At 39.7% G+C, this 15263-nt stretch overlaps 1 pseudogene; it reads left to right on the forward strand.

Moving 5' to 3' along the window:
* The first annotated feature begins 1769 nt into the window (after positions 1 to 1769).
* LOC101279950 (ubiquitin-conjugating enzyme E2 G1-like) lies at positions 1770 to 11905 on the forward strand (annotated as a pseudogene).
* Positions 11906 to 15263: the final 3358 nt, after the last annotated feature.

Here is a 15263-nt window from a genome sequence, read left to right on the forward strand (position 1 = left end):
ATAAAACACAATTACGGATAAGAAAGTGTATTTTGTTGCCTTTGGTGAACTTGAAATGGCTTCTTTTCTCTTTCTCTTCCTTCTCCTTTTACTCTTTCATTCTCACCTCTTCCCATCAAACAGGTGTGATTGGTCTTAAACAAACATAACAACAGAGCGACAAAGTCCTTGGGTCATTTCCCTTTTTTCTCTGGCTCCTCCACCTTCTCCATTCCTCTTGGTCCCCTCACTGGGAACTGTCCCTTGGGAGAGGGGATGGCAAATGTGGGCTCTGCTCCTCTTGGTGGGTTTATCGTCATCTTCCATGAGCTCCCACCTCAATGCAGGTGACATCCAAAGCCAGAGCTCCAGCCGCTTCTCGTTCTTTCTTAGGAAGATCTCAACTCGCAGCTTGGAGTTCCTGCTCATGTTTCTAATCCTTTCCACACGCTGCCAGAGAAATAGAGTCCCCGTCACCAGAGAGGACTGTCTTCGTTGTAACCCACCCAGGACGCACATACGGAACCCAGGATCGTGCAGATAGCTCTTTGCCGTTTTCTCTGGCTGCTGTTCTATTGGCATCCAGATGCCCCTGTGTTAGCCTGGGGAACATGCCTTTCCCTTAGGACCCCTTCCTTCTTTCTTGTTGACCCTTACTGCACAGCTTCTGGTATCCCCGAGGGCAGCTCTCACCTGTCAGTGAGAAACACCTGGAAAGCCAGCAACTTTTTTGAGCAGCCACAGAGCATAACCTGGGTGCCGTAGTGCGCGAAAATTGCAATACTTCCTCCTCACGAGAAAGACAAGGAGGAGGAAGGTCATTGAAGTCCTCATCCTGCCCCCGGTGATGGGTGAGGAGGTACAGAATGATGGAAGAGAGCCCGGCCATGCTGCCTCGGCTGTGGTCCCCCCAGTGCCGCCCCAGCTCCATCACCATGCCACGCAGATGGCTGGAAGTGTTTGCGTCTTCTCTACTGGCCATTCCATGCTCGCATCTTTTCTGTCCCCCTTCCTTAGCCAACAGCTCCCACCTGATTCACTTGGTCACAGGAGGCCAGCTTCAGTTTCCTCCCAGGGCTCCTCTTTAGGTGGGAGTCCTGCACACAAGATGCATCCTTCCCAAACGCGGCATTCTCCTAAAACCCTCTTGAGCGCTGATCCTGTTCCAAAAAGAAACCACTCCCAGCCTGCTTGGGGCCCTACAGGCCATTCCAGCTCCCAACCTCATTTCCCGGTGCTCTGCCCCTCTGAGCTCCCGGACCAGCAAACGAGGCGCCTCCATCCCCTGGTCACTGCCCATCTTTTCCCCCTGCTCCGGGCCCTTGTTCATGGGGTCAGCCCTCTGCTTCCAGCTTAACAAACCAGAGGTTGATGATTGTCCTGCAGCTGGAGCTCAGGACTTTTTCAAATCCCAGATCTTCAGCAAAGGTCTAAGACTAGGGAATGCTAGTCTTAGACTAGCTGCACCGCACGGCATGTGGGATCTTAGTTCCCTGACCAGAGATCAAACCCGTGCCCCCTGCAGTGGAAGTGCGGCGTCTTAACCACTGGACCGCCAGAGAAGTCCCTGTTAGCTTTAATTTTGAATTGGTTTTTAGATTAAAAACATTGAGAGCTCTTATACTAAATACCTAGACTTTGGCTTCTCTCACAAAACCCAGTGGATTTAGAAACTTATGCCCATATTTGGCAGAACAAGTGGCAGGAGCTGAGGGCACCAGCCCCTTTCCAGAAAAATGCAGACTCCACATTCTCCCTGACAAAGACCCTCAGCAGGCCCCGCTTACGGAATGCCCTGCCTGGTTCTGCAGGTACTGAGTTTGTCACTTTTATTCTAGGCCCTTCCCTTCCAGGAAAAATTTCCTGCAATGCCCTTTCTCTGGCTGTTCCTTCACTTTGCACACCTGGGAACTCACTTCCTCATTGACTTGTTTTGGCCTCGTTCAGATGTCATGTTGCACGTGCTTTTTGGCTGTTTCAGATGTGTATGTTCTGTTTGTCCTTTTAGAGCAATGGTTCTGGATTCTTCAGGATTCCTTTGGGAATCTGAGAAAAGCTATGGCTCTCCTCAACCCTTACCCCAAAGGCACACGTGTGCAACATTTGAGCTACAATTGCGCAGACTTATGGACCCCTGATGTGCTAGATGATTCTTGGCTGCTGTGTTAGGAACTGCTGATTTAGGGCAAGGACTGTCTTTCCCATAAAACAAATTCAACACTGTGGCATCAATTCTATGGGGCTCTACAGTGCACGGTGCCACTGAGTGTTGCCTGGTGGGCGGATGGCAAGATTATCCATTAAAATAGTCATTTAAGCTCCCTCTGCCCAGGTCTCAGGGGCACTTGCACTAATTTTTGTCACCCTCGAGTCATTCAAAGAAGACGACGCAGCTGGCTATAGACCCATGGATTCAGGCATCCCAGCTGCCCTTGCATTTGACAAATAACCACAGCCTTCACCTTGTTATGAAAAGAGCACAAATCCAATTAAGAAAGTTTTTCCAAAAGAAATAACAGTGTTGATTTCTGCCCCCACCCCCCGCCTCTCTCCACCCCTTTATGTCCTGGAATAATGCTGTGCTGATAAGAACATGGATAAATTAATTACAGCTTGGAATGTTATTTATGGCTAAGAAAGAACACTAAATCTACACATACAGTGTTTGACATTTGAATACAAGCATAGCCCTTATGTTAAAAAAAAAAAAAAACCCTCAATCCATCCAGTTTACACTGACATATGTCTAATCCTTTTAAATGCTGTGGATTTGAAAATCACAAAGGTAACAGTATGCTGGCTGTTCTACTCAGCCAAAGAACAAGGAGACGCAGGAGTGAGATTAGCATCTCTTCAGTTCTTTGCATGTCTGAGATTATTTCAGTGTACCTCCAATTCCTGATAACACAGAAGCACTCTTGTGGCCAAAGTGCCTGAAATGGAAATGCATTGGCAAGCCTGAATTTAAAACCAGTGCAGGCAGGCTTTCTGGGAATGTGTGTGAAGGTCACTTTTTTTTAGAAACGGACTGTCCACAGCCATTGTCATGGTTTCTGTGTTATTTCAACCAGGACCTCAGCCTGGAAGTCTGGATTCATGTGGGTTTCTGCAGGTCCTCCACGGGGATTGAAGGAAAAAGTGAAGAAATCAGGGGTGGTGTCCAGCATGACTCAAAAGGGGATGAGAGGAAAAATATTCAAAGGAAATCTTTAGAAAAGCAAATTCCAAAATACTGGGTTGGCCAAAAAGTTCATTTTTAAGTGCAAAATTTGTAAACAGTGAAAAGATTTTGATAACAGTCTATTGTTTGTTAATTTTTAAAATTGTCGTTTATTTTATTTAAAAATTTTTTATTGAAGTAAAGTTGATTTATAATATCGTGTTAGTTTCAGGTGTACAGCACACTGATTCAGTTATATTTATATATTCTTTTTCAGATTCTTTTCCCTTATAGATTATTACAAAATACTGAGTATAGTCCCCTGTGCTAGACAGTAGGTCCTTGTTGGTTGGTAACAATCTTGATTTTCAAACTGAATCCTTATTCTAAGTAGTGTCCTAGTTTAAACTCGGATCCCTTTCCTTACAATTTTTCCCAATAAATAAATCTTTTCTGTGGATGACTAGTCAGTTCAATTCAGTATTTATTGAGTTCCTCTATGGGTAGGTTGTAGAGCACCCAATCAAATGTATGTTCAAATTCACCCATCTTGCAGATTAGAGCTAAAATATCCTTTCTCTTGCTAACCTCCCCCATGTCCCAACCAACACACACAAAGACTTTCTGGCAGAAGTGATTTTCTCTCTCTGCTGGGGACCACTGTGCAGGTTCCAACAGCACCAGGGTGTCACCTATGACTACGCCCTCCACCCCCAACAATGATCTCAGGACTTCTTTTCATTTCTGAAGCCCCTACCAAAGGCCAGTCTGTACCGACTTTTACCAGGCATCTCACAAGAGTTTCAGGGCTGATCTCCTGGCCCAGTCCCACCCTCTTCATCCATCCTTGCTTGGTCCACTTCACCATTCTTCATTTTCTGCCTCACATGTCAGTAATCAATGACCATGTCGGCTGTCCTCCAGCAGTAAGCTCTACCAAGGGACAGGTTCTACCAAGGGACTTGCCTTTCAGTCATCTACTATGACCAGCAAGGAGCTTGGCATGTGGAAAGAGATTCCTAGATATTTCTTGAGTGGAAAACGAGTTGCTCATCTATGCGTGATTTGGGGGATGCCCCTTTCTGGACCAGTCATGGACCAGACCATACCACCTGGTGGTGTCTGAGCATGACAGAGCCTCAGTGAACATTTGCTGAATTGAACTGAATTGAATTGAATTTTGGAGCATGGAAATTTGTACTAGAAAGGTAAATGGGAGGAATAAGTGGGAATGACACTATCTAAATTAAAATCCAGTGCTGTGACAGCAGATCGGACATTTTCTCCTCTGATACTATTCTTGAAATTACAAAATGCTCAAGGTATCAAAAGCATTGAAAAATTGGTCAAGGGAATTGTCTTTAATGAATGCCATGATCATTCAGTGTTCTATTTCTCTTGGCAGCAAGAATGAGTAAAAAATAAAATTGGGATGGGCTCTGGGGGAACAGGCTCTGCAGGTAACCAGCTATTCTCTAAACCTGAACTAAAGCACTTGAACTCTCTGTTTCTTGTTTTGCTCATTTGTCACTCGGGGTGATAGGAATACCTGCTCTATCTGACTCATTGCATTGGCATCATAAAGTAAAATAGTTTCTTTAAATCCCTGTGAGACAAGGCAGTAAATTGAAAATAAGAAAGATAGGGAAGAGTGTTTTGAACAAGGCAGCTCAATGAGTTCTTGCTTTGATCCATCCTTTAGCCTGAACACAAAGCCATGACAGATAAGGTATAAAAATAGAAAGCTAAAAAGAGATATCTGGCTCAACAGAGGCAGAAGAAAACTCCTGAAAGCCTCTGACCCAGGGGGCTCTTTGTTTAAAATCAGCAGGGAGTTTGGCTCCTATGGGATAAACCCAAGACACAAACACCCGAGATGGCAGACAAGAACTAAGTATGTTGCTTAAGTCAAGAACTGGGATGGGAGCCCCATGGCTTTCCATTGCCTGGAGACCAATATTTTAGAAGAATGAGAGTCTAGGAATGTGGGGCTGGAGACCCAAGCCCCAGCCAAAAACTGAGCCTAGTCACATGCTGGCCTCATGATGGCATGGACGTCCTCACAATCACTATGGGACAGAAACCCCAAACTGCCTTTATAAAATCTGGTCCAGGATGAGGTCACAGAGTCCAGGTGAAAGCTATCACAAAATGATCATCAGGGAAAAGCTCACTGGGTGGGGTGGAGGCAGGTGCGCAGCCAAACGAAAAGAATAAAAACAAAACCCCACTCAAAACGAGCCTAAAAATTAAAACTCTAAAACATGTGAAGAAATATAATATGAAAGACAGTCAAAAATCCTTGACTCATTTTATGAAGCTAGAACACTCATACCAAACTGGATAAAAAAAGACAAAAAAGGAAAGTCACAGCCAATATCACTTCTGAAAATAGATGCAGAAATGCTAGATACTAGCATCTTTCATCAGTGTCTTATAATTTTCTGCATACAGGTCTTTTGTCTCCTTAGGTAGGTTTATTCCTAGATATTTTATTCTTTTTGTTGCAATGGTAAATGGGAGTGTTTTCTTGATTTCACTTTCAGATTTTTCATCATTAGTATATAGGAATGCCAGAGATTTCTGTGCATTAATTTTGTATCCTGCCACTTTACCAAATTCATTGATTAGCTCTAGTAGTTTTCTGGTAGCATCTTTAGGGTTCTCAATGTATAGGATCATGTCATCTGCAAACAGTGACAGCTTTACTTCTTCTTTTCCTATTTAGATTCCTTTTATTTCTTTTTCTTCTCTGATTGCTGTGGCTAAAACTTCCAAAACTATGTTGAATAAGAGTGGTGAGAGTGGGCAACCTTGTCTTGCTCCTGATCCTAGTGGAAATGCTTTCAGTTTTTCACCATTGAGGATGATGTTGGCTTGTCATATATGGCCTTTATTATGTTGAGGAAAGTTCCCTCTATGCTTACTTTCTGGAAGGTTTTTATCACAAATGGGTGTTGAATTTTATCGAAAGCTTTCTCTGCATCTATTGAGATGACCATATGGTTTTTCTCCTTCAATTTGTTAATATGGTGTATCACATTGATTGATTTGCGTATATTGAAGAATCCTTGCAGTCCTGGAATAAACCCCACTTGATCATGGTGTATGATCCTCTTAATGTGCTCTTGGATTCTGTTTGCTAGTATTTTGTTGAGTATTTTTGCATCCATGTTCATCAGTGATATTGGCCTGTAGTTTTCTTTCTTTGTGACATCTTTGTCTGGTTTTGGTATCAGGGTGATAGTGGTCTCGTAGAATGAGTTTGGGAGTGTTCCTCCCTCTGCTATATTTTGGAAGAGTTTGAGAAGGATAGGTGTTAGCTCTTCTCTAAATGTTTGATAGAATTCGCCTGTGAATCCATCTGGTCCTGGGCTTTTGTCTGTTGGAAGATTTTTAATCACAGTTTCAATTTCAGTGCTTGTGATTTGTCTGCTCATATTTTCTATTTCTTCCTGATTCAGTCTTGGCAGGTTGTGCATTTCTAAGAATTTGTCCATTTCTTCCAAGTTGTCCATTTTATTGACATAAAGTTGCTTGTAGTAATCTCTCATGATCTTTTGTATTTCTGCAGTGACAGTTGTTACTTCTCCTTTTGCATTTCTAATTCTATTGATTTGAGTCTTCTCCCTTTTTTTCTTGATGAGTCTGGCTAATGGTTTATCAATTTTGTTTATCTTCTCAAGGAACCAGCTTTTAGTTTTGTTGATCTCTGTTATCATTTCCTTTATTTCTTTTTCATTTATTTCTGATCTGATCTTTACGATTTCTTTCCTTCTGCTAACTTTGGGGCTTTTTTGTTCTTCTTTCTCTAATTGCTTTAGGTGCAAGATTAGGTTGTTTATTCAAGATGTTTCCTGTTTCTTAAGGTAGGATTGTATTGCTATAAACTTCCCTCTTAGAACTGCTTTTGCTGCATCCCATAGGTTTTGGGTCATCGTGTCTCCATTGTCATTTGTTTCTAGGTATTTTTTTATTTCCTCTTTGATTTCTTCAGTGATCACTTCGTTATTAAGTAGTGTATTGTTTAGCCTCCATGTGTTTGTATATTTTACAGGTCTTTTCCTGTAATCGATATCTAGTCTCATAGCGTTGTGGTCGGAAAAGATACTTGATACAATTTCAATTTTCTTAAATTTACCAAGGCTTGATTTGTGCCCCAAGATATGATCTATCCTGGAGAATGTTCCATGAGCACTTGAGAAAAATGTGTATTCTGTTGTTTTTTGATGGAATGTCCTATAAATATCAATTAAGTCCATCTTGTTTAATGTATCATTTAAAGCTTGTGTTTCCTTATTTATTTTCATTTTGGATGATCTGTCCATTGGTGAAAGTGGGGTGTTAAAGTCCCCTACTATGAATGTGTTATTGTCGATTTCCCCTTTTATGGCTGTTAGTATTTGCCTTAGGTATTGAGGTGCTCCTATGTTGGGTGCATAAATATTTACAATTATTATATCTTCTTCTTGGATCGATCCCTTGATCATTATGTAGTGTCCTTCTTTGTCTCTTCTAATAGTCTTTATTTTAAAGTCTATTTTGTCTGATATGAGAATTGCTACTCCAGCTTTCTTTTGGTTTCCATTTGCATGGAATATCTTTTTCCATCCCCTCATTTTCAGTCTGTATGTGTCTCTAGGTCTGAAGTGGGTCTCTTGTAGACAGCATATATATGGGTCTTGTTTTTGTATCCATCCAGCCAGTCTGTGTCTTTTGGTGGGAGCATTTAATCCATTCACATTTAAAGTAATTATCGATATGCATGTTCCTATTCCCATTTTCTTAATATACCATGTTCTTGGATTGGAAGAGTCAACATTGTGAAAATGACTCTACTACCCAAAGCAATCTACAGATTCAATGCAATCCCTATCAAACTACCACTGGCATTTTTCACAGAACTAGAACAAAAAATTTCACAATTTGTATGGAAGCACAAAAGACCCCGAATAGCCAAAGCAATCTTGAGAATGAAAAACGGAGCTAGAGGAATCAGGCTCCCTGACTTCAGACTATACTACAAAGCTACAGTAATCAAGACAGTATGGTACTGACACAAAAAGAGAAATATAGGTCAATGGAACAGGATAGAAAGCCCAGAGATAAGCCCATGCACATATGGTCACCTTATCTTTGATAAAAGAGGCAGGAATGTACAGTGGAGAAAGGACAGCCTCTTCAATAAGTGGTGCTGGGAAAACTGGACAGGTACATGTAAAATATGAGATTAGATCACTCCCTAACACCATACACAAAACTAAGCTCAAAATGGATTAAAGACCTAAATATAAGGCCAGAAACTATAAAACTCTTAGAGAAAAACATAGGCAGAACACTCTATGATATAAATCACAGCAAGGTCCTTTTTGACCCACCTCCTAGAGTAATGGAAATAAAAACAAAAATAAACAAATGGGACCTAATGAAACTGCAAAGCTTTTGCACAGCAAAGGAAACCATAAACAACACCAAAAGACAACCCTCAGAATGGGAGATAGTATTTGCAAATGAAGCAATTGACAAAGGATTAATCTCCAAAATTTACAAGTAGCTCATGCAGCTCAATAACAAGAAAACAAACAACAAAATCCAAAAATGGGCAGAAGACCTAAATAGACATTTCTCCAAAGAAGATATACAGATTGCCAACAAACACGTGAAAGCATGCTCAACATCATTAATCATTAGAGAAATGCAAATCAAAAGTACAATGAGATATCATCTCATACCAGTCAGAATGGCTATCATCAAAAAATCTAGAAACAATAAATGCTGGAGAGGGTGTGGAGAAAAGGGAACACTCTTGCATTGCTGGTGGGAATGTGAACTGGTACAGCCACTATGGAGAACAGTATGGAGGTTCCTTAAAAAACTACAAATAGAACTACCATATGACCCAGCAATCCCACTACTGGTCATATACCCTGAGTAAACCATAATTCAAAAAGAGTCATGTACCAAAATGTTCATTGCAGCTCTATTTACAACAGCCCGGAGATGGAAACAACCTAAGTGTCCAGCATCGGATGAATGGATAAAGAAGATGTGGCACATATATACAATTGAATATTACTCAGCCACAAAAAGAAACGAAATTGAGCTATTTGTAATGAGGTGGATGGACCTAGAGTCTGTCATACACAGTGAAGTAAGTCAGAAAGAGAAAGACAAATACCGTATGCTAACACATATATATGGAATTTAAGAAAAAAATATGTCATGAAGAACCTAGGGGTAAGACAGGAATAAAGACATAGACCTACTAGAGAATGGACTTGAGGATATGGGGAGGGGGAAGGGTAAGCTGTGACAAAGTAAGAGAGTGGCATGGAAATATATACACTACCAAACGTAAAATAGATAGCTAGTGGGAAGCAGCCACATAGCACAGGGAGATCGCCTTGGTGCTTTGTGACCACCTAGAGGGATGGGATAGGGAGGATGGGAGGGAGGGAGACCCATGAGGGAAGAGATATGGGAACATATGTATATGTATAACTGATTCACTTTGTTATAAAGCAGAAACTAACACACCATTGTAAAGCAATTATACTCCAATAAAGATGTAAAAAAAAATTCTTGCAATTCAATAATAAAAAGGTAAACAACCCCTCCCACACACAAAAAAGAAATGCTAGATACAGTATTAGCAAACTGAATCCAGTAATTCTAAAATAAGCACTATATCACAATAGGGGTAGGTTTATCCAGGAATGCCAGGCTGGTTTAACACAGGATAATATGAGAAAATCAGTGGGTGTAATTAACATGTTAGTAGTATTAATATTAATATTATGATGTGATGGTCAATTTTATGTGTCAACTTGACTGGGCCACATGGTGTACAGATAATTGTTCAAACACTATTCTGGGTGTTTCTGTGAGTGTGTTTTGGGATGAGATTAACATTTAAATCTTTAGACTGAATAAAACAGATTGCCTTTCCCCAAATTGGGTGGGCTTTACCCAATCAGTTGAAGACCTGAATAGAACAAAAGACTGACTCTCCCATAAGTAAGAGTAAGTGAGAATACTTCTGCCTGACAGCCTTTGAACTACGATGTCAGGTCTTCCTGGTTCTACTGCTCTTGGTTCTTCCATGGCAGCATCTGTCAGAAGAGAGCACAGCATCCATTCCCAGGGCCTGAGATCCACACCTACCAAAAGTAATCTAAGCAGAGGAGAAATTGGTTCCCTTGACTCCTAGAAAACATCCTCCTGCCACTTCAGAGGAAAACTCCTCTCCCAGCACCATTTATGTTTCTCAGAACCAGCAGAATCACTTCCTGGTGATTTAAGAGTAGGCACTCAAAAAAGGTCTGAAGACTTTAATTCAGAACTTTCCAGTTGCTCTTGGGGCATTATAAAGTGAAATCATACCATGGTTCCAGGCTACCAAACTATGGAGCGACATGGAGATAGGAGCGTTAGTGCAGCGACGTGGAGATAGGAGCGTTAGTGCAGCGACGTGGAGATAGGAGCGTTAGTGCAGCTGCAGAGCAATGATCCATGCCTCCTCTGTGCAGAATTGACAGCAGGGAGGGAACAATTGAGTACGTAAACGAAGAGAGCACAGACCCACGTAATACGTGAACTTTTTCATCTGCACAAAAACATCTAGAATATTCTTTAAAAGAAAAAAATGCTGCCCTGTGCGCTCCGCGGCGGCATGGGCACCCTCCCCTTCCAGGCGTGAGGCGCTGTGAAGAAAGCAGAAGCAAGCGGACTCCACGGGCAGCGAGGCGCTGCCCCAGCCCAGCCTCCGTCGCCTTCGGCGCTCCCGTCGTGTGGGCCTGGGTTCCCTAGCACACCCAGCTCCAGCAGCCCCAGAGCCTGTCCTCAGTCCTTCGGAAGCCCCGGCGCCAGCCCGGGCCCTTGGCGGAGAGGATAACGGAGCTGCAGTCTGCACTGCTACTGCAAAGACAGCTGGCAGAACTCAACAAAAATCCAGTGGAAGGCTTTTCAGCAGGTTGAATAAATGACAACGATCTCTATCGATGGAAAGTCATTATTGGTCCTCCAGATACATTTTATGAAGGCGATGTTTTTCAGGCTCATCTCACTTTCCCAAAAGATTATCCCCTTAGGCCTCCTAAAATGAAATTCGTTACAGAAATCTGGCACCCAAATGTTGATAAAAATGGTGATGCATGCATTTCTATTCTTCACGAGCCAGGGGAAGATAAATATGGCTATGAAAAGCCAGAGGAACACTGGCTGCCTCTTCACACCGTGGAAACCATCACGATTAGTGTCATTTCTATGCTTCCAGATCCTAATGGAGACTCACCTGCTAATGTTGATGCTGCAAAAGAATGGAGGGAAGACAGAAGTGGAGAATTCAAAAGGAAGGTTGCCCGCTGTGTAAGAAAAAGCAAGAGACTGCTTTTGAGTGACATTTATTCAACAGCTGTAACTTCACTCATTTCAGGGTCTCCGATTGAGAAACATGGCACTGTTTTTCCTGCACTCTACCCCACCTATTGCTGGACTTCTGTTGTAATAATTTGGCAAACACTGGCTGGAACTGGGCTGCAGTAAAACATGTCAGTATGAATGCTGACAGGAGCCTAACAAGTGCCAACTTACAGATGATTATGCATTTTGAATTCTAAAGAACTGTTTTAACCTTCAGGAAGAATTGTAAAGACCTGTACATAGCACAACATGATCCGGAAAATATATATACTGTTCATGTACATCCACAGACACACCTTGTACCCAATAATGCTTTCTTGTAGTAAAATAAGAATCATGTAAATTCTAAAAAGATTTTAGCAGGTTTTCTTTCCCTATTCATTGTTCTTATCAGTTTTAAAAGACTCCTTAAAGCATGTCAGATAAAAAGCAATTAGGATTAAAAGTTTCCATTTAACTTCCTTTAAACTATTGAGGCTTCATTAAACCCTTTTCACTTACCAAACTTTGTATCTTCTTTGTTTTGACACACTTCCCTTTGCTTTAATCTCCTCTGTCTACCAGGAAGTTTTCAAATCATTTAGTGCAAATACTGAAACACTCAATAAGCAACTACTTGATTTTTAAAGATGACGTCAGAGGAATGGTTGTCACTAGGTGCTTTGTCCCTTTTGTATTATATTTGCATCCATCTCTTGGATTGGATATTTCAATAACATGTTTCCGTTGTTGAGAGCTCTTGAATTCAGTCATTATCCCCATGAACTAAAAAGAGTTGGTTCTGAATTCAATTCAGATTTTAAATTATTGAAATGTACCCCAAACAGTAAAAAATTCTGATTTGGTTTTATTTTTGCCCTCAGTTACCTAATGTGAATATTGGATGAATTAATCATGCGCAGCTACAGGTTTTCTACTTAACTTCTGGGTTTGCTATTTAAAATGCTGTTTACCCACATACCCTTTTCCTCAGCCCTTCATATTTCTTGGCCTGTATTCTCTATACTGCAGATTTTTCTCACCTAGTACAAAGAAATTATGATGTATATTTTCATGTAATTTGATTTTGGAATTCTGTCACCTTATGTAGTGAGTTCTTCCAAAATATAATTTTTTTCCAATTAAAAAAAAAGAAAAAAATGCTGATTTTTTTTTTTTTTTTTTGCCCTGTAGAAAGTTACAATTGTTTTTACCAAGAGTCTACATGGGGCTTGATTTACACTCCATGCATTGGCTGGAACATGGATTAGAGATTTGATAGAAAAATAAATCCTGTTTGTTATTTTTTAAAAAAGTTATGCATCCATAATAAATACATAGTCAATAAACCTTCTTATATCTGAGAACCAAGAAACCAACATATGTCTACTTAACTCATTGATTGAAGAAGTAAACACAGTGGAAACAATAAGATATTAAATGACATAGAGTGCTATATATGAAAACCTCTGGGTTCATAAAGTGGTTCTTAGAGGTAAATTTATAGCATTAAATACATTTTTAAAAAGAAAAATAATATGAATAAATGAAACTAAACTCAAAAAGCAAAAGAAGAGGGACTTCCCTGGTGGTCCAGTGGTTAAGACTCCATGCTCCCAATGCCAGCGGGTCATGGGTTTGATCCTTGGTCAGGGAACTAACCCGGGGCACAGGCTTGATCCCTGTTCAGCATCCTGAATGCTGCACAGTGTGGAAAAAAAAAAAAAAAACAACCTATGTGATAAAGAAAGTAGAATAAATTAAAATTTAAGCCAAGAACAGAAATTAACAAAAAAGAGAACAAAGAAAAATAGAAAGGATCAACTAAATGAAAAGCCACTCAATAAACAAAATTTGAATATTTAGATGAAATATTTCTCCAGCAAAAAATAAATTACCAAAGTTAATTCATAAATAAATACAATTTCAGCAGAAAGCTAGAATCTATTAAAAGATATCAATTCAGTGAATACATTTAGTAGTAGATTAGACACAGCTAAAGAAAGAGTTCATGAATTAGAAGTAGGTTAAAAATATCTAGAGTGAAGCACAAGGAAAAAAAATAATGGAAAGTACAAAAAAGGAGTATAAGAAATATAGGGAAAAGGACTAACACAAGTGCAGCTGGTGTCCTAGAAGTAGAGAAGAAAGTAAATGGAGTAGAAGAAATATTTGGAGGGGTAGAGATTGAGAATTTCCCAAAACTGATTTCAAAAAATCAAGCCATGGATTAAAAAAATATTAAAAATGTCAGGCAGAATTACTTCAAAGAAAGTCACCTGTAGGCACGTCATAATACAAATGCAGCAAACAAAAGACAGAGAACCTTTTAAAATGAGATGGGGGAAGAAAAAGATACATAACTGAAAGAATCACCAATAAAATATATGTCTTATTTCTCAAAAGGAATGATAGAATCTCCCCCTCCAAAAAAAAAAAAAGAAATGACATTTTCAAAGTGCTGAAAGAAAATAACTGCCAACCTAGAATTCTATACCCGGTGAAAATATCCTTTAAAATTGAAAGCAAAATAAAGACCTTAATAATTCAAGGAGCATGTTGTAATCTCTGGTGTTGTCACTAAAATAACAATGAAAGAATGCATAGATAATAAATTAATTATGGAGAAATATGAAATAAAAACTTCAGTAATCCAAAAAAGGAAAGAAAGAAAAGGAACATAGACAAGTGAAACTAACAGAAAATAATTATTTAGATGGTAGATTTAAACCCAAATTCATCAGTAATTATACATAAAAGACAGAATACTTCAATTAAAAGGCAAGGATTATGAGGCAGGATAAAAACATAAAGCCTGGTATATGGGCTTTATAAGAGACACCTTTTAAATATAAGGGTACAGAAATGCTAAAAGCAGAAGAACAGAAAACAATATGCCATGCAAACACTAAACAAGATAAAGTTGGCATAAGGATGCTAATAGCTGACAAAATAGACTAAGAAGTGTACTAGAGATAAGGAGGAGAATTTCATAATGACAAGACTCAATTCATCAGAGAGATATAAAAATTCTGTATTTGTATGTACTAAATATATCATCAGTTTATAAAGCAAAAATTGTAGGAAAAAAAAGAAGAAAAAGACAAATCTATGAACAGGGTGGAATTTTAACACACTTTTAGCAGGAACTGATTAAACAAACACATAAACCAACTGTGGTACCTCCATACAATGGAATGTTATTCAGCAATAAAAAGAATGACTATCAAACCATGAAAAGACATGAAGGAAACTTAAATGCACATTGCCAAGTAAAGGAAGTCTGTATGAAAAGGGTACATATAGTATGATTCCACTTATATGACACTGTGGAAAATGTAAAACTGTAGACACAGTAAAGTGATCAGTGGTTTCCAGGGTTCAGGAGGAAGGGGGGAAGGATGAATAACACAGGGGATTTTTAGGGCAGTAAAATTGTTGTAATGTAAGCTTTTAGGGCAGTAAAATTACAATAATGGTGGACACAAGATACTATGCATCTGTCAAAATCTATAGAACAAAGAGTGAAATCTGATGACTGCAAATTTTTTAAAAAATCATTTAAGAAAAGTTGGGGGAACTCAGGAAGGAATGCAGACTGTGACAAGAGAAGTTAACTAGTTAACTTTTTTTTAAATTTTATTTTGGCTGCATTGAGTCTTCGTTGCTCCACACAGGCTTTCTCTAGTTGTGGCGAGCAGGGGCTACTCTTCGTTGCGGTGCG

The sequence above is a fragment of the Orcinus orca genome, chromosome 5 (genome assembly GCF_937001465.1).
Source record: "Orcinus orca chromosome 5, mOrcOrc1.1, whole genome shotgun sequence".
NCBI lineage: Eukaryota > Metazoa > Chordata > Mammalia > Artiodactyla > Delphinidae > Orcinus > Orcinus orca.